Source organism: Leptinotarsa decemlineata, unplaced genomic scaffold (assembly GCF_025532065.1).
Source record: "Leptinotarsa decemlineata unplaced genomic scaffold, Ldec_3_MD MMD2_P_RNA_scaffold_5, whole genome shotgun sequence".
In the NCBI taxonomy this organism is placed as follows: domain Eukaryota; kingdom Metazoa; phylum Arthropoda; class Insecta; order Coleoptera; family Chrysomelidae; genus Leptinotarsa; species Leptinotarsa decemlineata.
Window position 1 is genome coordinate 2,011,176 of NW_027412532.1, and position 20,814 is coordinate 2,031,989.

Below are 20,814 nucleotides of genomic sequence, written 5' to 3' on the forward strand. Positions count from 1 at the left end.
TCCAAAACGAATTGCCATTCTTAGACGTTTTGGTGAAGAGGACCGACACTAAGTGGGAAACATCTATACCGAATACCCACTCATACGGGACAGTATCTGAACCACGAATCCAACCAACATCAATCGACTAAAAGAGGAATCATCAAGACTCTATTAGAGCGTGCTTTTGGGCTGTGTAATACGAAGGAAGATCTCGAGAAGGAACTAGACATCATCAAAAATGATCTTCAACGGAATGGCTACTCCAAAGCGATGGTAGAAAAGACTTTGGCTGGAAGACAGCAGGAGCCTCGCAAGGAAGAAAATCCGTCACAACCAGTGCTTGCCCTTCCCTACATCAGAGGATTATCGGAGAGGATAAGAAGAATTGGTTCCAAGTACAACATCAGAACCTGTTTTAGATCCGGTAACACTATCCGTAGCAGCCTCACGAAAACCAGGCCACCAAACGCGGACTGCGATTCCAAGAATTGCATTTACCGGATACCCTGTGAGTGCGGGAAATCCTATATTGGTGAAACTAAGAGGCCATTGAATGTTCGCATTGCCGAGCACAAGAAACACACACAGCGAGGGGAAACCAGCAAATCAGGAATAGCAGACCATGTTTGGATCCATCAACACAACATCGAGTGGTCCCAAGCTGAGATCTTGCACAGAGAGGAACATTGGTTTAGGAGAAAATTCAAGGAGGCCGCATATATGTTGTCCAACAACGTATTCAGCCAAGCCAGCGTAGAAATACGCAACATATGGAAACCTATCATCAAGCGAAAAATGGCCAACTCCCGCCAAAACGGTCATCTCCCACGGAACCAGTGAAGACGAAAATGAAAAGCGGGGATAAGTGAAAGTACTCGAACGACCTATAAATAGTCATCTCTCGGAGGAATCAGTCCAATCATCACCCGAAGACGATTGTAGATACGAACAATCGAAACGTCGTGAACTAACGTGACTTGAAATCTCTCCACTTTTTATTTTCATTTCTTTTTTCATTTCTTTATTTTTTTTTTTTTTTTAATTACTCAATTGTTCTATTTTTACTTGTATTTTATTTCACTACTATTTCATTTCAGGTTTATTTTGGTCAATATAATTGTTATTTTCAGCTATTCATTTTCAATTCTTCTTTTTTAGTTGTTTCAGGGATTTCAAATCATTTTATGTAGTAGACAATGGAAGTCCGAACTAGTGAAATTCATTCTGGAATTCCCTATCTCTCTATCTATAAACCCATTACAACTTTCCCAATTAATCTCCATAGCTCACAGTTATCTTCAATTACGCAAAAACATTGCCACTACACCGTGAAAAAAGTAATTTCATTAACAGAGCAAAAACAAAACGCAAAAAACACGATTGCGCGTCTAACGCAAGCCGTTAAGAAACATCCGAAGAGATTTACGGCTCGAGCACTCTTGATGTACCAAGAGGTGATTATTCCATTAAGAAATCACTCTGGAGAAAAAGGGGTAATCAACAATTATTGAGGAAATCCTTTTAGCGGAATGGAGAGGATAATGACATATTTATGACAGCAATTCCGTAAACGGCTATATGCAGTGGGGAGAATGAATGTCGCAATTTGCATAGATGGTTCATACATCAACGATATTGCTTTTCTGCAGAATTTCCGGGTTCATTTCTAGAGGAGACATTCAGAATTAAATTTGTGGATTGTAACAGGTAGCAATATTTCCTTTTGATCCACATAATCCTTATCTATTCGAGAAATGCAATGCTTATTATTCAGTTTCAAGGGTGGTCATTTCTTGATATCTTTTTGGAGACCAGAACATTCGCATGTGTGAAGGATCTTTAAATTATCTTCATTTTATGTTTCGAGTTTTGAAGATGTTCGTACATTTTTGATTTTTTATCCGAAATGTTCATGGTACCTTGTATCAAAATTTCTACCAGTTTGGCCTGTATATATGTTGGGACATTCACCACATTCTAGTCGATACATACCAGATCTCTTCACTTTGTCTAATTCAGGTTTGGCATTGAATAATATGTTTCCTAAATTTCCGTTGGATGTGTAGGTTGTTTGTAGATTAAATTTTGAGAAATAATTTTTAATATTCTCGGAGATTCTACCTGTATAATTGATATAACAAATTTGTGTTCTGTGATCCTGGCAAGATTGCATTGTTTTATTTCATCCCATCTCTTTAGGGATTGAGCATGCTCAACAGTTTTAATATTTTTACTTGTAGATTTATAGATTGATGGAGCAACAAGGTACCCTTTCGTTCAGGCAAAGGAATAATGAAACTCCTGAAGAGGATAATCAGTTTTCTGAGTAACAATAATTTCTTGACAATACCTGATATCAACGTTATCCATCTAAGGTACTTGAGCCTTTTGGAGACCAGAATTTTTAATACTTGTGAAGCAATTGTCATACAATTTTGTTGCACATAACCCTACTTTAAACGGACAATAAACTGTTCAAACTTCTAAAGATATTAATAAATTTTCCGGCTGAAAATTCCTTGAAATCACGTTACAGCGTTATACTGTCAAAAAATTCAAGCATTTGGGGATCAGTAAATTTCTGGATTGCACTAAACACCAAGATACTTTTTTATTGCGCTCTATTCTATTCGGGCAATGGAATATTGGAACTCTGAAAAAAATCAATCAATTTTCAAGGTGTAACATTATAGAAGTTGAACCTTTCAAAGACTAAAATGCCTCCTATTTGCAGTTTTAATATCATCATTTACATACTTCTAGATTATAATAGGTGAAACGGCATTCTTCTGTTGCGGATAACTTACAGAGCAACGAAATACTAAACAGTTCTGGAAACCTGAATTCTCATTATTCTGGAGCAAATATTCTATAGTTTCGTCCCATCTTCCCATTACAGGGAGTTGACACCTCAGTGGACCAAATCCTGTTACCAATCTCCTAATCTTTTTTTGCTCGACTGCAAAAGCTGTAGAGCTTTACAGCTTTTGCGGTTTTAGGCTAGTGAATTTTTACGCTTGACTTAGTCCCGACCCTTTAGTCCAGTAATATCTTAGTTAGCCAAGTTCCCACAGGTTTTGATCTGGAAAAAGAAGAAGTAACTTATTTTTCCGACAGGACGTTCATTTCTTTCCTTGTGATTTGCCGCAGCCATCAAGCTTACTTTATCTCTATTTGCTTGGTAAAGCCTGAAGATCTAACGTCTAATTTTGAAGATATACATTGCCAAGGGCACTAGACAACTGGAGGAAGCTATGTGCCAAGTGTATTACCGCTCAACCATGACTTTGATGTTGATTCAACCAAATTTTCAGTTTCATTGGAGCTAAATGCCAACCAAAAATCGAAAAAAAATATGAAATATAATTGTTATTTTTCAGCCATTCAATTTTTCAATTCTCTCTTCCTTTTTTATTGAAATTGTCTCTGTTTTCATGAACTCATATTGCCTCCACACCCACTCTTGGATAGTAATTCTGAGCTTTGTCATGTATCTGTGTTTTTATAACCCAGGCAATGAGAACTACTTACAGCTCTCTTGTCAGTTTTCCTGAGGCAACAAAAAACTACATTTATGGCCCATAAAGTTTGTCATTTCTTTAAGTCTCTCAAGCACTACGTCTTCTTTCCTCATCACTTTTAACCTCCACTACTGTAATGTAAAAATACAATATCAACTTGGAACAGACACCGCCTAGCAGGAAAAATAAATTCGAATCGTGTCTCTGGAATCCTCCAGACAAGGTTTTTTTCATTCGCAGGACGATGATTTAACTAATAAAATCATCCATTCAAACGTACCCTGCGCATACCAAACAAATCAGGAGCAACATCCGTTCTTACATTCCATTGTCTTAGATAAAGAATCAGCTATTCGGCGAAACAATTCTTCATAAATAATTGAATGCAGCGTTACATTAATTGTTCAGGCAACTCGATCCTCTCATTGTGAAACGTCGATTACATGTTTTCTCTCCAATTAGTTAAATTAATTAGCCGCATTTTAGACTGCAGGCAAATCGTTTCCTATGCAATTTTTTTGATGCGATCTAGACTGGAGGCGTCGATTTTACAAGAAACTTATTTTAAGTATATGACTATGCAGTAGACTTTTGTTAATATATAAGAGGTAAAAGCGAAATAAGTATGTAACTCTACAGATAACTCTGTTGAATTGATTATATAAATGCAATTTTATGATTAACTGAAGTAAGATAAGATCATAAAAGATACCTGCATACTTTATTCATGTTACTACACAGAAATTATATGTACGTTATATAAGGTAATTGATTAAAAAATGTTAAATGTCCTGTAAATGTACAATTTGACAATTAACAACACCGCAATTAGTGAAAAGATATAGCATATACAAATGATAACACTTATGAAGAAATAAATGGTTTGAAAGATCTTATTTACTTCAATGGATATAAACCAAATCGACAACAAACGATGTATAGGATATGAAAATTGAGTAAAATCAGGCTGAATTTGACCGATGGCATGGGTTATGTTGACTTTGAGGGCCGCTGTGGTTTTTGGCTCATTCGCATAAGCCTGCTACTCAATAAAACCCCACAAGAAAACGTCTAACGGGGTCAAATCTCTTGATTTTGATGGCCAATTCACATCACCTCATATCGTATTATTTTAGTATTATTTTATCACTAACAAGCACGTTTAGACGTTTGTTTGAAGGTGGATGACAATGTTTCGTGGTGTATTTCATTAGTTCGGACTTCCATTGTCTAATATAATATAAATTTATTTGAAAACCCAGAAAAAACAATTAAAAAATTAATAAGATTACCCGAAAATAACAATTTTATCAAATAAAATACTGAAATTACAAAGAAATAACGTATAAGCAACAACCAAACAAATAAAAATTGTAATATTAATAAAAGCTGAATACTACGTAGTATATTTGTATAGAAAAAGTATGAAATTTTTACCCATCGCCTTCGCCAAACTACCGAACGTAGGATACATATTTTATTATTTTGCCCTTTTCAGTTGTTTCAAACATGACTAACCTCTGAGGGAAGCACCAAACTCTTACGAAGGTTCAAAAATCTAGCAGATCACTATTATAATCTTTATGCAGTCAGTCTTCACTGTTGTTCTGGCTTTGAGTTTGGTCATTCTTACGCCTTGATGAAAGACAAAACGGACTGGTTTAAGTTTGACGATATTCGTGTCACTAAATCTTGAACTTATTGGAACCTCTGGCGACACCCTCATTTTATTCTATGAAAGAGAGGACATTGGTAGATCAATATCTTCAGATGATATGGTGCTGCAGGTTTTTCCGGGTTTCACTACAGCTACAAAAGGCAAATGCGCCACTGGACTTAATCAAACGGCCCCGGAGCGTCAATTGATTTTTGTTGTTGTCATTTCATAATTTCTATTACTTTCAATAGAAAGTTGTTTCCAATTTCGGCTAGGTCTTGATTATATAGGTTTAGGTTTCATACTCCTACATACTGTTTTTTGGTTTCCAAGTAGGGATTTTTGAGCCAGCGATAAATGGTTCATTGTAATAACAGGCATATTTTGCATACCGTTTATTGAACAAGGGTTAGTTGTTCGGTTATACACTTAACTAAATCATAGTGGAATATAAAAAAAGGTTTCGAAAATAAATCAAAGGCTATCGAATAGTATTGCAGAGTTTTTGGAGCATCATGTTATATACAGGTAACTGAACGTCATCATGTACTGTTTGTACTGTTTTTATTTAGATAAACGACGACTCTTATGCAAAACTTTTATTGTCCTTCCGGAGAATAAATAATTATTATTCTTATAGTTTGAAAATTACTTTGTTCCCATGAATAGGTAATTCCGGAAACAAGTACCATGAAATTGAAACACATAAAAACACACAGACGGAAATCTCCTTTACTAAAAACAACAACTGTCGGTTTACAATTAGCAAGAATTATCAGAAATGCCGCATGCAATAAATAATAACTGCCCGCCCGTTCTTATGATGGCAACTTTACATTGAATGTGACGCCTATCACCGATCGGCAAAAACAATTTCTAATTTTACTTCTTCCATTTTTCCAACTATTTTCCGTTTGATTTCCAATCAAGGCTCAACAATAAATTCCGATGACAAGTTAATTAATGAAAACGGAAAATTGCTATCATCATCTACCTACAATGTTAATTACGGTCGTACTTTCCTCTGTGATATGTGCACAAATTGGTGCAATTTCTATCACACCGTTCATTATACGTGTAAACAATCTGCCTCAATTAGCTATGAATGTTCGAAAACCAGGTGAAAAAATTCCAGCAAGAAATCTGCAGAGATGGAAAACTGTTACGATCATTATCTTCACTTTCGCTATATTAAGAGTCAATTGATGGTGTTTGGTTCAACTCGATTTTCTACAACAACATTGTCCTATTTGAAACATTAACCATTAACCGTTTCATTAAAGAAACTTGGTTCCAGTTTGCCTTTAATTTTTTTTCAATATTCGTCTTTGAGGTTTTTTTATTCTGATGGAAGTTCATGTATCATAAACTTGATTTTGGAGGGCTTCAGTAGCTCTTTGAGATGATGGATATCACTGACTGTCCAAAAAAGTCAAAATAATCAATTGTTTAGTGTGCAATGTGGAAGCTGTAGTATTTCAAAGTCCACTTCTTTATCATCTTCATCGACAACTGCTGAATTCATCAACGAATAAGTCGACCAAGAACTAATCACAAAACTAATATTTCTCTCAACTTTCACTGGTTGACAAAACAATCGAAATCACCGCGTTTCATTAATATTCCGATCGTCGATGTTGTGGCATTTCTATTTCACTTTTCCTAGTTTCAGGTCGTGATAACATCGATATTCACAATTGTTGACAAGCGAGTTTGTCCCGATTTGTTTTTAATAACTACGTTCTTGTCAAGCGTGAAGAACTTAATTGATAGATAATTGTAGTTGAGGTATACATTTTTCTATCAATTGAAAGATAGAATTCTAACTTCTGACTGGAATATATATTTGTATCACTGCCAGAACTGAAGTACTCTTCTCGACACATGTTTCATTGACTAAGGTGGCATCATCATTGTGCGATATTTTTTAAAGGAATAACTTGCTCACCATTTTCGTTGAACCATGGTTTGTTGTTACTCAGATCTCATTATCACGATTGTAAGGCGTCTTTCCCACGAGAAGCTTCACTTCTCTTGTGCCAAAATGCAACGAGTCTAATAATAAGGGAGCCCAAGCGGTAATTTCGGGATTTACTAAAGCGCGGCAGATTAATATACAGGGGGATACCTTGTACCCGATTAAGTACCTCCACCAAATATGAGCCCCATATAGAAGGCCGCCTGTGAGAGATAAAGGTTCAGATTAGTATCAGAAATTCTTGAGAGCGTCAGAATAAGGTAGGGTGAGTTAATTACCTGCTAAAAAGTGTATATTCCAGTAATCTGACGATTTGAGAGTGACGTAAAGAAAGGAGAGCGGGAGCCGCCACGTCTCGGGAGACGAAAGCTCTCAGGTTCATGTCCTCTTTCAACAACTTTTAATGATTTGTTGCTTTCATGATTGTTTATACTGTAAAAACAGAATTCATATCTTGAATTGTAAAAAATATGCCGGCACTACCAAAGTTGCTGCTATACTATCGTTTAGCAACTGAACTACTACTTAGCAGCATCTTATGTACCAAAGTTAGCAGGAGGTCACTTCTAGGAAGCTGTGACTGTCGATGTGAATCAGTAAAACCTGCATAAGCTTTTTTTGGTAACTGGAAATATGCACCATTTTGTATGTTGTCCATCTAGCCTCTCTCTCAAAAATGTGTGGAGAGGAGATAAATTTGAAAAAGTTCTCGTGACTGCTATTGATGTTGTACAAAAGACACCACAGAGCGACGCAAGCATATCTGTTACTAGAGAGTTCCACCTAAGCCGAAAACTCTTGTAGGTAAATAGTTATCAGTTTCTTCAGATAGTGTGCTTTTGGCATCTCAGCCAATTAAGAGCTGGAATCTGTCTGCTCGACAAGGTGCCAATGAAAAATTAAAAATTTCAGAAACTGCAAAGGAGACAAATCTCCAACCTTTCTTCGATGTTCCAGGCTATCAAGTTTATATGTGATGTTCACGTCTCCAGTCAGGCGGTGGCTCTTTTCTGGATGAAACAGAAAGAAACAGTTTAAAATTTTGTCAACCTGGATAATCAATTTACCAAGTATCCCTGATATGTCTCGACAACTTTAAATAATCCCTCCTTCGATTCGCAGGAATTCCTCGCCATTAACGTATCTTTCGAACACACTGTACGTACTACGGATCGCAACAAGTACCATTATTCATTCTTTCAAGTACAATAAGATACACCTCTATCACCTACCTAGCAGATTGCAATCTCTTCCTTAAAAGGAAACGTAAAACAGGCCGAGAAATATGATGACACACGAGATTTTGAATCTACATCTGAATGCCGTTGTGTCTAGCGAATTGAATCGATTGAAAATATGGTCAAAAACAGATTACATTTCTCGAATATTAATCTGTTTTAACTGTATACGGGTTTTGCGACATTGTAAGAATCGATGTCTTTCATGTCTTGTGACATTGGAAGAACGGGTTTAGCAGAACAGTTTCGCAGTACAGAAGCTATCTGTTTCTTTTAATGAAAATTATTCAAATGATACTGATGAAATTTGGATAGTAGGTTATACAAAATGACTGCATTGACCTCTTCTACTGAATGCTTTTTTCAAATTTGCCATGCTCAAGTAAAAAAATTGAAAGAACAGCATAACAAGATCACAATTCAATAACATATTATAAATAAGACAATTGATTATTGAAATCATTTCAGATTCGCGGTATGTAATAAAATAGCATATATCCCAGTATAAAATATAATTTAAAGTATAGGTGTCAATATAAACAACAAAAAAACACCTATATTAAATCACAGCAAAGTTCCATTATAGTATTCATCAAGATGTAGTACGCTTTAGTTGCAAGGGCATCTTTAAAAAATGTCTGAACTTTTTATAGCTTTTTTCCTTCATAATTTCGTGAAATATGTGATTATACAGCTTTTTACTTTCATAAATTAAAGAATACTTTGTCTGGCTTGTTTTTGAAACAGGAAGTGTTAGGGTTTTAACCCGTTACCAATGTGGACTGTATATAATTATTCACTAGTATTAATGAAAGCCCAAGTACTTTCAACAAACTATATTTCCAAATATTACACAATGTGCAATGTATGCACTGTTTGTCTTCTATTCTAACGTGTTACCATCGTCACACTTGACTATCTACCCAAAAGCTCTTAAAACTGTTATCTCTCTATGCGCGAGGGGTGTGTTGGCATCGTTGCCAGATATATAATTTATCCTATAATTTCTAACAGGAAGATATATTTTATTTTCAGTTACTTGCCAGGTTATGTAATTTGTATGTTCCGGAGTTGCAACCCTATTATGTTTTTTGTGAATCAGGCAAACAGTTTCAAGTATGAAAATACAAGCAACAGTGAGAATTTTTTCTCTCAAAAAGAATGGTCTGCATGACTCACGCACTCCCACCTTGCATAAGTATCTAACCGCTCGCTTTTGCAAAACAAACACTGAATGAAAAAGTTGTTGACTGCTAAATCCCCAGAAGGCAACACCATATCTCAGGTGGGACTCATCAGGGAATGATATACCATTTTTGTTGTGGATGAACTCAGTTCATTTGGAACTATTCGAAGTGCATAACATCCTGATGCCAATTTTTTACTCAAAGCTGAAATATGTTGTTGTCATCCATGAAGATTCCCAGGAATTTTTATTGCTTCTTATTCTCAAAAATTTGTCCATTCAAGTATAAATTGTTAATATTACAGCTGAAGATGAGTAGGTTTATTTTTTTAATATTAAAGCACAAGTAGTTTGCGTCACACCATTTTTTCACAACTTCTAAACCACTAGAGATAGTTTCTTTCATATTAGAAGTATTTTTTCCATGCCAAAGGAGCCTGGTGTCATCCGCAAAGATGGTAAAAATTCCTTGAATTGAGATAGTAACCAAGTCATTTACATAAATAAGGAAAAGAATCGGGCCCAGTACTGATCTTTGTGGAACGCCCCATAAGATATCCTTGGTGTGTGATAGTTTTTCGAAAGATTATATTCGAGTTGAGTTTATCACAATCATCAAATTTCATCCTTTTCGCACCACGAAAGACGGAGTTAAAGATATGATTCGGCTACCATTCTGGTAACTCCCTACCATAGTTGGTGAATGCGCATATCTTCCGTAGTCAACTTACATTACTTTCATCCGGTCAAAGTTTTCCAAAAGTTGACGTTTCGCCATCATCTCAGATAACATTACCGAAACCTATTATTGTTCCTGAATGAGGATTGAAAAGGAGCTTGCCTATTTATCAGCAAGTCACTATATCTATTGAAAACACTTCTCTCTCACCAGAACGAAAATGCTGTTTCCCGACGCGCGTTTCGCTAACCAAGTTAGCATCATCAGGAGATGATCGAGTCTTAGTCAGGGAAATTTCAACACGTTTATTTGAGTAACTCATTTTTTATGTTTTCGGGTGAGAAAATTTTAGAACAGTTCAACTGAGAAACAACTGCTACTCACTGGAATTGAAGTGATGTTACAAGGCAACACTTTACATTGCCTGTGACTAAAACAGTAGGGAGGGTGAGTGTGAGTCCACAGCACTTAGGCCACATGTGACCCATTGTACATCCTCCCGGGGAGTTGTCCTCCTAGGTCATAGTCCACCCTGTCCTTTTCAGGAAGGTGGACAGGTCACTGGAAGGCATTTCTTTCGTATCGGCAGGTGTACGCCAAGACTCGCCGAACACACACTCTCTTATTGACTATAACTCCGGGCACTCGCATAGGACATGCCTGACAGTCTCATCTTCCTGTTAACACATCCTGCATAGAGGTGTGTCCATTAGCCCCATATTATGGAGGTGTTTCCTTATTTGGCAGTGGTCAGTCAGGAATCCTACTGTTAAGCGTAGATTTTTCCTGGTCATCGCCAGATATTTCTTTAGCGCCAGTTTCCCAGGGTCGCCAAGGATGATCCTGGCAAAATTGCATCCTTTGATTCCATCCCATCTCTTTAGGGATTGAACAAAGGTGTAACGAAGTCATCAGGGCGTAGGTGCCACTGGGTCTTAAAATCCTTAGTCCAGCCGCTTCCTTGGCTAAAGGGTCGGCAATGCGATTACCTTCACTCGTGTCGTGCCCTTTAACCCACCTCAGTATAATGTTATTATCTACCGAGGCTTTGGCTAAATCTTGGTGGCACTCTAGTGCTAGCCCTGAGGTAACACGTTGTCTGTTCAAGGCTAATGGGGCTTGTCTGCTGTCAATGCAGATTGTTATGTTTTTACCAGAAATGCCTTTCCTGGTTATTTATATTGTGGCGATTGAGACACCAGCCAGTTCTGTTTGAACCACGCTGGTATTTTTTCCTATTCCCCACTTAATCCTTCGGCTTAGTGATCTGGAGTACACTCCACATCCTGAACCTCCGTTGATTTTTTACCCGTCTGTATATATGCGTATTTCATTGGTAGCATCTGACTCTGTGTTCTATTTTATTTGTATTTTGTAGGGTTTATTAAACACAAACCTGGTTAAACTGCATCACTGGTTGCCTGCAGCAGAGGTTGCGCAGTAAGCGGTTCTTGCCAAAGGCTCAGCCTCAATTGACCCATTCCTACTTCGAGGTTTACACCAGCCGTGCTGGACTTTGCGACAGAAGGCTTCAACCTTGGCAAAGGATACAACACCGGCGCTGTCTTCTTAGACGTCTCCAAGGCGTTTGACAGAGTTTGGCATGACGGGCTACTGGCCAAGATGAGCGATTTTGGATACTCAAAACCAATGGTAAGATTAATTCAGTCTTTTCTAACTGACAGGCGATGCCTCTGCAAAGTAGGAGACGAATTATCAACAGTTCGACTACTGGAGGCAGGAGTCCCGCAAGGTGCAGTCCTTTCGCCACACCACCACTCGCCCTGCTGGCGAGATCTACGAGTCAAGCACACGTTACGAGATACCTTCAACAACAGGTAGACAGATTGGAGGAGTGGGTTAACCTGTGGAAGATCAGTATCAACCCTGACAAGAGTCAGGCGATACTGTTCACTCGCAGGTTCGTACCACCGGAAGGCAACGTCATCTTCAACGGACAAGAGATTCCGTGGACAAACAAAGCGACATACCTTGGGGTCATCCTAGACAAGAAACTAACATTCCAGGCCCACGTACAGCAGAGAATAGGAATGGCTAGACGGGCCAGACGACGCCTGGCGCCGATCATAGGAAGAAGTAGTAATATGGCATTGAATGTCAAGTTACTAATGATCAGAACGATTCTAATGCCAATAATACTGTATGCATGCACTGCCTGGGGCCAGTGTGCGCAGACATACAGGAAGAAGATCCAATCGTTTATGAATGCGAGCGTAAGGGCGGCTGTAAACGCACTTATTATATACCCAATAGATTTATATACAGAGACTTAGACCTGGACACGCAATATGTGGACGTGTATATGAGAGAACAAGCAGAAAGCACGTTCGATAGAATCAGATCGCACTCAAATCCAGCGTTCCGCGATCTATACGATGCGTTAAATATGGATGACCCAAGATTCCGAGAAAGGGACAAACATCCCAGGCCGACTAAACAGAATAACAGACCGCCCCCGTTAGTCGCCGTCAGGCGACTTAGGTAAGTATAGCACTAACCAGATACACTCTCTTCCAGGTAGGTTCAGCGAAGAACACTTCGACCGCGATCGCGACTCTAAAAATTTTTCTTGGATCCACTGAGAAACGCTCGATGCATTAACACAAAGCCGCCGGTTAGTTTTTGGGGGCCCCCATGCTTAAATTCAGTTAGGAATAGTCAGATAAAGCAACGATTCGATAAGAAAGTAAAAGCACCTGAAGGCTGACTTTCGACCAAAAGAGGCCAGATGTCTATCTTGCTGAAGTGCCCATCAGCAAGTTGAGGACCGCTCGGAGAGCCTCTCCCCCCTCGCTAAATAGCTGAGGGGGGAGGGGGCATGGGGGGGACCAGCCGTGCGCAATGGTACCATAGCCATTAACGCAACCCCGTTAACGTACAGGTCCAGAGAGGTCAGACCCGTAATTAATTCCATTGTGCGGTTGGTATTGTTCTCATGGCTCCTGTGATGTTTCAACAAGCCAGTCGCTGTATTTGATATAATTTTTGGATGGCCGTTGCTTTTAGAACTTTCGGTCCCCATGCAATGGCTCCGTACGTTAACACAGGTCTAATTATTGCAGTGTAGATCCAGGTGACCACAAGGGGTGAAAGACCCCATGCGCGTCCCACTATCCTCCGACATTGCTCACAAGCCACATATGCTCTTTTTGCTCTACTCTGTAGGGGAAAGTTCCATGTTAGCTTCCTGTCGAGGATAGTACCAAGGTATTGCACCTCTTCAGGGAAGTTTAATTTGCTTTTGAAGATTTCGGGAGGTTTTGAGCTCGATAAACTTCTGAATCAGGTGAATTTGTTGGTCAGAATATGACAAGAATAAAGATATGTATTATTAGTATGAAGCGATTTTGACATCGATTAGATTACAAGTCAAGCCTTAAACATCACTGAGCTGGTAGTTTTTCGCGATGAAAATGTGTTATCTCACCTTTTACTTTTCAAAAACTATTACAGAAAACTCGGAAAATAACGTTGTGCTGGAAGTAAGTACATTGGAAATCAGTAAACTATTCTACCTGACGGGTGGTCTTTTCTATGTCGCGCATGATTTATTTGAAAGTTAATATCAACTACCTTATTCAGAATTTTCTCACGTTGTGTCGTAATATCGCAGGTAAATCGGTGAAAATATGTATCGCGAAGCGGAATGGATGGATCCATATCTTCCGTAGATGGATCGTTAGATAATAATAAACCTTCGACTGAGTAACTAATTGATAGAAAGCCGTTATCAATCAGGTTCTCATACGCCTTGCAAAACTCACGGAATTATAACATTCATTATGGGAGCAACTAAAAGGAAGCTTATTGAAGTGTTCATTAATTCGCCATGATTGCCAATGAAAAATGGGACATAAGCAGAGTAATTCACAGAGGAAGTGTTTGGGAATGGTTGCATCAGCTCTGCCAACGTAACACAAGTCGATTAATTTCCTAAGAATGAAATTTGTATACTCGGGATTCCATAAGGTCGTCGCTTTTCCCAGCGATTGTGAAATTACCATTAACTGCAAACATCACTTCTTCATCGTTGGGAAATCTTAGACCACTGAACCATTTTTTCAAGTTTGGGAATAAAAAATAATCCGAGATGAAATATTCATCGGCAAGGTCACTTTTACTTTTCGTGCAAACCACGTACTTGCGGGAAAGTAATAAAATTCTCTCTAGGCGTCGCTAACGGCTCAGATACATATATTTATGGATATGTGGACAGAAACGAACAACATTAACATGAGTATTGCGTACGCATAGAGTCAAGAGGTTATAAAACTCGTCGGTTTGATTACAAATGAATACGAGTGCAACTGATTTCACTGGATTTCTAAGACTTAGCGGTTTCACCTTTTCGGATTTATGGTTTTCGGTTTCGTGAAGAATTGGACACCTGCAGGTCACCACGAAAGTTTCCATAGAAGATTTATTGGATGTTTACTGGAATACTGAAAGAGGGACGTGAATGGCGTTGTTATTTGAACATCTTCGCGTCAATACATCCAGATTGTGATTACAGATGTTTGATTTTCTTGAGGTGGAAATTTTAGTAGCAGCTGTCCTCGATGAGGAGTTAATTTAAGTAACCGTGGTTATCAAAAATTAAATTTTACAGCTTGACGATCGAACCTGGTCGTTAGTAAGAAAACATTAGCGATGGGGAAACTAATACATTATTCAAACCAAATTTGAACGAGAAAAACTTGCTGAGAAGAACACTATATCCTCCTGAAGAGAACCTACCTCCTCAATAAGTTTTTGCCCTTATGTCTTAGCTTCTATTAGGTTTCAATGAAATCTAAATATACTTTTTTGAGAATTGACTTCTTTTGGTGACATCATGTGTAATAAGAGGTGTGTGCAAAATTGAACCGAGTGTTCATATTAAGTTCCAATTGGGCTCAAAATACAATGAGTCAATCTTCGTTCTCAGCGAGTGGTTTTTGTCTGGGCGGATACACAAATAATATCGAACGGAACCTGCACATAAACGAAATACTAATGACTCGATTCGAACAATGAACTAACAGAACAATTGTTAGTTTGGTCATGTCCAAGCTTCCGGTTTCATAGTGAACACCGTCTTATATGACCATGGATTTTCCTGAATTTTTTTCCAAATTTTGAGAACCATGTCTGGCCATGAGGGCATAATTTCAGTTGGATAAACATAGAATGAAATTTCTTACCAATGTTCTTCGGTTAATCGTCACTTGACATAACTTACCTGTAAAACAAACAATATTTAAATGGTGAGTTATCAGTTACACAAGTTGAAGGTGAGATTCATTGGAAATATGGCTACAAATTTGTTAAACAGTAATGAAAAATCTATTGAAAACACTTTTTCATATCAGAAAAGTATTGTTTTTCTATATGTATTCCGCTAACTTAGAGCTTTTATATTTGGGTGACTTGGCTTCTTTTGACGCACTTAAATGCTCTTCCCATCATATAAATCAAAATCATATTCAAGTAAAACTTGAATAAGCTATTAATACGCTCAAAGAAGCTATTATATAACTATACAATATATAAGAAAGCTAGGAACACACCTAAAGAAACTAACAACATGCCTGAAAAAACTATTGTATAGTCATGAACATGCTCGAAGACACTATTAACACTCCTGAATAAGCCATTTTATAATTATGACCATGCTTGAAGGAGCTATTATAGCTATACAATACCTGGAGAAGCTATGAACACACCTGTTGTTGTTGTTGTATAGTTAAGAACATGCCTGAAGAAGCTATCGATACACCTGAAGAAGCTATTGATACGCCTGAAGGCACTATTGATACGCTTGAAGAAGCTAGTGATACGCCTGAAGAAGTTATTGTATAGCTGTACAATACCTGAAGAAGCTATGAATACCCCAGAAAAGTTAATAACACCCCTGAATAAGCTATTGTATAGGTATGAACATGTTCAAAGAGGCTATTAAAACGCCTGAAGAAGCTATTGTGAAGCTGTACAATATCTGAAGTAGCCATTAACACACCTAAAGGTGTTAATACGTCCGAAGAAGCTATTGTATAGCCATACAATACCTGAAGAAGCTAAGAAACACGTGCTCGAAGAAGCTATTGATAAGTCTGAAGAAGCTATATTATAGCTATAAAATATCTGAAGAAGCTGATAATACGCCTGAACATGCTCAGAAAAGCTATTAATACATCTCAGGAAACTTGTATAGCTATACAATACCTGAAGGAGCTATGAACCCACCTGACAAAGCTAATAACACGCTTGAAAAAGCTTCTGAAGTTGATAGCATACCTGAAAACACGAGTGATGAAGCTATTGTATAGCTATAAACTATCTGAAGAAGCTATGATAACACTGGCAGAAGCTAATAACACGCCTGGCAGAGCTATTGTATAGTTATGAGCATGCTCGAAGAAGCTATTGATACGCCTGAAGAAGCTATGAACACACCAGAAGAAGCTAATGATACGCCTGAAGAAGCTATTGTATAGCTTTTCATAGAACCTTTGTTTAAATGACTTGAACTAGCTATTTTAGGCGAACTTACATTGTTATAAAACTGTAAAGTTTTATATAATAAACAATAGAGCTGATCGATTCATCGATTCATTATCCTGAACAATTTTCTAAAACAAAACGTAATAGTTCCAGGACCAGTACAAAGGAATCCTTCTCGGTTCCATCCACTTTTAATTCTAGAAATTACAGTTTGATTTATAAACTCTAGGTATTCAATTTTAATGTGAACTTTTAATTTTGATTCATGAACAAAAATTAGCATTAAATTTGTTAATAACGTGAAATGTGGATTATTCGCGGTAAATCATTCGAGAAAATAGTATCTTAGCAATATATTTCGTTCAATAGCATTTGAATTAGTCAGTTTTTATATTCTACGAAATAATTGTTATTGAAGGAAAAGCGAGATACTTCACTCTAAAGAGAGAATCCAGCTTTCAAACCTCTCAATTCTTTACAAAGTAGTTTGTATGTATATCACAACGTTTGAAGAAATTAACATAAAAACAACAAGTATTAACATTACTTGAAATCTGAATTAACGCGATTTCTCCTCAATTTTGATCCACTTCGGTGAATATGATATACTTGAAAATTAAATAAAGTACTCCACTTTGAAAAAGTGCGTCGTTCGAAAGTTGAGAAATCCTCGTAAAATGGACAAAAACATCCATGCCGATTTCTCTACGATAAAGCCATGAAATGTATTACAAAGTACATTTAATTTGATTATGTAGCTAGTGCAAATTGGCTGCATTTATTATGTTTGAGAATGCTCGTTTAACGAAATCCCACAAGTGCTCAATGGGATTCATGTCTGGCGAATTTGCTGGCCACGGTTTCAGTTGCGCAATAGTGTTCTTAATTATTTGACCTGAGCCCATCTATTCGCTGTTTATTTTGAATTCTAACCTCCACTAAGAATGTCACTAGGTTGGCTGTGTTAATTTACCTTAACATTTTTTCATGAAAAAAATAGAGACGCGACAATTATTCATATTATTGAACAATTGCAAAATTAATTTTACAAAAGTGCAGTTTCTCTCTTTCTCTTTCACCTAGCGCCGCTTCCTATTGAAAAGCCCCGTTTCCACCATGAAGATAAGTATACCAATTGCAGTCAAATCCATATCATCAGAGAGCGAGCAGTACCGAGACCCTTTCCAATCGATTACGATGGCTTTTTTCGAACGGTAACGAGGAAATCAGGTTGAAAAGAAAAACAGAACATCGTGTCATGCAAGTTATTGAGGAAATAGATGACTGTAGTTACGTAATAATTTCTTTAGGAAGTATGGTGATTTATAATGGGTTTACTATGTAGGAACGCTGTTAACAAGTATGAAAATTAATTATTTTAATGAAGCTAGCGAACGACCGAACAGTTGGGAAAATCACAAAAGGTCGTGTGCATAAATCTTCCGGGTTTCTAGGCGAATTAACAGTACATCTAGAGGAATGTATCCCCCAGTGCATGAAACCGATGAAAAAAATTAAAGGCTGGGTAGGTTTTTGCTGGACATGAATATATGTTGCTCACGATAGGCGCTATTAATTCTGCAACAACAGGGTCTGTTGTTCAATCTTTTATTAGTTCTAGTTCATTTTCTACCCGACTTTTGACATCTAGCCATGTTTCTCCGGAGTATACATAGCTGTGTCATCTGCGAAACTAGTTATTTTCCCACAGGACCCTGCTGAGAATAATCCGTTCACGTATAAACAGAATAGTATCGGTCCCAAAACCATTCCTTGTGGGACGCCACATTCACTTGTCCTTTCGCTGCTTTTCATATATTTTATTCTAACTATCTGTTTACGATCTGTGATATATGACGTCAATAATTTGATTGTGTTTCCCCTCATACTAATATTCAGCAGAGTGTTGTATTTTCTCCAAAGATTTGTATTTTGAGGAGGATTTTCACCAAACGGATTCGCATGTGACTAGTGTCGTTTTCAAAAACAGAAACAAAAAACTTGTTTCAGTCCCCAAAACGACCTCGAAACTCTAATTCTTCCAAACAGACTAAAACTAGCCCAAGATACTGGAAGAGATACAATTATGGCAGGTTTGATAAATGATGACATAGAAGCGAATGGAGGACTAGAGGCATCGAAGTTTATATCTACCCACCACTGATTAACATATTGAATAGAGTAATAATGTCATGAGAAATCATACAGCAAAACAAAATAGTGAACTGAAAAGTTGCTTGTTGTTGCCAACCGTTTCCACATAGCAAACTCTGTTAGCAAAAACACAGACAAAACCCCGAAACCTTTTGATCTTTCCGTCTGCCAATGGGACATTTCGTTGTTGACAAAAACCACTCAAGTGGTAAAAATAAAGCAAAAATCGCGTTGTAGAATAGATCTGTTATAATAATTATAGTGACTTTCCTTCCTTTAAACGTAAATGTGAAGGTTACTTCGAGGAAACTGGAAATATAGTTCATATAAACAGTTGCGGATTTGTAAAAACTCTCCAAGAATATTGAAACACGAAAACATCACACCAGCTTTCCTATCCTGCGTTATTTTTCATATAACTCAACCGCAACTTTCAATTTGAAACTGCAGCTTACCTAGCTTTCCACTTCGATAATCATACCCAAGTGAAGTAATTAGCAATACAATCGATTTGATATCAAATACCCTCGCACATTACGATAAAAGTACATGCATTATCTTCTTGGAGAAAGTGTAAATACGTTACTGAAGCTGGAGGACTATCATTACGGAGCTATTATTCTCTGCCCCGTTGAAAATCACACCATTAATAATAATCACAAGAGTCTTTGGGTTTACCACAATATCAATCAGACAGACTCTACTTTTGATTTCGAAGTGCACAAATTCTTTATTAGTTTTGTTGCTTCACGCTGATAGTATAACAAAACTTGATCATGAATGTGAGCCAATTCCGTACGTTCTTTCTCGATTGGATCTATCACACTTAGACGTAGACATGTGATGGAGAAAAAATACCTTTTCTCGTCTTAATCTTTCAAGAACTCAAATTTTTTAAGACTCTGGACATGAGGAATTAAAAAATTCAGATCAGAATGGGATAGAGCAGTACAGTGAGTTATTTTGAGTAAACAAAAAACGGAAGATTGGTCTCCAATCTCCAAAGATACGAGTTTAATATTATTATTATTAGTATTACATATAAATAAAGGCCGAGGACAAAGTCCTATGTACCCGACGAACGTAGGTTTTGTAGAGTTGTATGGAACTTGAATATAATAGTTGGAGGAACGTTTTGCAGATGAGGTGAATGAGTGTGTTCGCGAGTTTGCGTTTGTCGGTATTAATAGTCACTCCCAAGTCTACATGTGAGGACACTACGTAATGATTGACCGCTTATTGTTTACGTATAGAGTGGGTTGTTCTTTCCTTGATGAAGTACGACGCATTTGTCGACGTTAAGAGGTATAAGCTAATCCTCGCACCACTGACTAATCGAGTTGAGGTCTTCTTGAAGGGAATGATGTTCGACTAAGGCATTTCCATGCAGTTTGGTATCATCGATCACTTGCATAAACAACGAAGAGGAGCGGGCCAAGAACAGATCCCTGGGGAACTCCACTTGTGACTTGTCTGTGCGAAGAGAAAGAGTGACCCACTTTGACCGTGAAAGTTCTATCTGTCATGTAATTTTCAATCCATAGGTTTAGTTGGCCTCGAATACCGTGTGTGTAAAGTTTGTGCATTAGCCTCCTCACTGGAACCCTGTCGAAAGCCTAGGCAAAGTCAAGATAAACGATGTCTGTCGGTATTTTCCTTTCATAGGCTATCGTCCAATCGTTCATGCACTGTAGTAGTTGAATTCAAGTTCCCTAGAAATGAATCCCATTGCATAGCACCCCAAATGTAACTTGTTTTCCAAATGTTCAGTGTGATTCTCAAGTTTCAATACTTTGTCGATGAAAAGCCCCAGAAACTTTGAACATTCTGTATTACCGATGATTTCATTCTGCAACAGTAGATCATCCAGTATGCATTTGAAAGAAATCATATTCGTTCAACTGACATTGAATAC

General features: G+C 37.6%; 1 protein-coding gene across 6 annotated transcripts in view; it reads right to left on the minus strand.

The window, feature by feature from the left end:
* Window positions 1-20,814, minus strand: part of jvl (javelin-like) — a 173,300-nt gene that overhangs the window by 105,144 nt on the left and 47,342 nt on the right. The window contains exon 1 of one of the 6 annotated variants that reach the window (XM_074169214.1): window positions 15,446-15,464. The exons of the other annotated variants lie outside the window; for them this stretch is intronic. The gene's annotated coding sequence lies outside the window, so the exon portion shown is untranslated. Of the gene's footprint in view, window positions 1-15,445; window positions 15,465-20,814 lie in introns of those variants that run through there. 6 annotated transcript variants of the gene reach the window in all.